The sequence below is a fragment of the Chenopodium album genome, chromosome 12 (genome assembly GCF_948465745.1).
Source record: "Chenopodium album chromosome 12, dcCheAlbu1.1, whole genome shotgun sequence".
Classification (NCBI taxonomy): Eukaryota; Viridiplantae; Streptophyta; class Magnoliopsida; order Caryophyllales; family Amaranthaceae; genus Chenopodium; species Chenopodium album.
In genome coordinates this window covers 47,339,341-47,340,965 of record NC_137845.1, presented here as the reverse complement: position 1 = coordinate 47,340,965, position 1,625 = coordinate 47,339,341, and positions in this window count along the sequence as shown.

The following is a 1,625-nucleotide window of genomic DNA, read 5'->3' as shown; positions in this document are numbered from 1 at the left end:
TTCCTCATCTTCTTCTTCTTCATCCTCCTCGGAATCAAAGTTGGGATGCCGGAAGGACCTGGGAACATGCCAAACATTGTCGGCAATCCTAGCCAAAGAAGTCAAGCTAGGGTTAGGCAAGAAGCACCAATGCTCGTGGCCCCTTAGCCACTCATATCTCCCTTCACTAAAACCCTTGGAGATAAATTGGATTTGACCCAATTGTTGCATATCGAGGTAGATGGAATCTGCATCCCCGATCTCCTTACAAAAAGGGAGATAATCATCGAGGCGAAGGTGAGTCAGAAGCCTAGTTACCATACCCCCACAAGGGATCTCTCCCGTCCTCCTTTTGCGAAGGTCCAAGCAGTATTGGGCAAAGATGTAGCCCAAGTTCAACCGGCCCACAAACTCCGGGCGAGTAGATAGCCAAAGGACTTTGAGCTCCAATTTACTCAATTTCCCCATTTCTTGCTTGGGGAACAAGACATAGCCCAATAGACGGTGTACAACCCTAAGACAAGGTTGGTACACGTCCGAGATCTTGGCCTTGTTGGCGATGAACTCACTACCACCGGAGATGTCTTCCCACCAAGAATCTTGATCATAATCCGGGAAGATGAAGTGTTCAACGTTAATAATATCCCCATGGGGATCAAAATCCAAAGCGGCGTTGAACTCTTCTAAAGATTGGTCAAATATGTTGTTGAACAATTGGAACCGCACCCTATATACCCCTCCAATGGGTACAAGCTCCAAGGTAGCCAAGAACTCCAAGGTAGGCTCCTTGTAGGTGCGGTAGGCGTCGGCGATGAAAGTCCCCAATCTCAAATTCAAAAGCAATGACCGCACATCATTATCAATCCCCAACTTCAGCATATCGGATTGAAAGTAATGGCGGGTTTGTTTGAGGGTTCTTTCATCTTTCAGATTTTGATAAAAGGCTTTTTGTTTATCGGTGAAATTTTTCTTCTTTGGAAGAGAGGTAGGAGGTCGTGTTTGAGTGGAAGATGGGTTGGAAGTACTAGGCCTAGAAGATGTACTAGGCCTAGTGGAGGTACTTGGGCGGGGAGGTTCCTCGATGCTAACATCGGTTTTTCGCTTTTTGGTGAGTTTCTTGAGGTATTTAGACATTGTGAGAAGTATAGAAGATCACCAACAACCAATCAAGTAGCAAACCAAAGAACCAAGAGCACCACACCCAAATTCACCACTTACTACCAATATCACCAAACTCCAATTTCACAATTCCTTCAATCAAACCAATTCCAAACCAATCAACAATATCAATGAACCAAGAAAAATTCCTTGTCAATCAATCCAAGAGCAAACACAAAGCCAATACCGAAATCACCACTTACTACCACCTTTCCAAAATTTCAACTCACAAGAATTCAACCAAAATTGATGAAAATTGCTACAAAATCAACAAACAACACAATGTCATGCAAAATCAATCAACAAATATCACCAAATCACAACCAAAATCAAGAACAAGCATCAAAATTCACAAAATCAATACTACACTATTCATGCTCATACAAATTTGTAATTCATGCAAAGTTATGATATAATTGGCAAAATTAAAGCAAGGATTAGTGATTATACCATAAAAGAAACAAGATAAACCAATTTTGAGCGAGCAA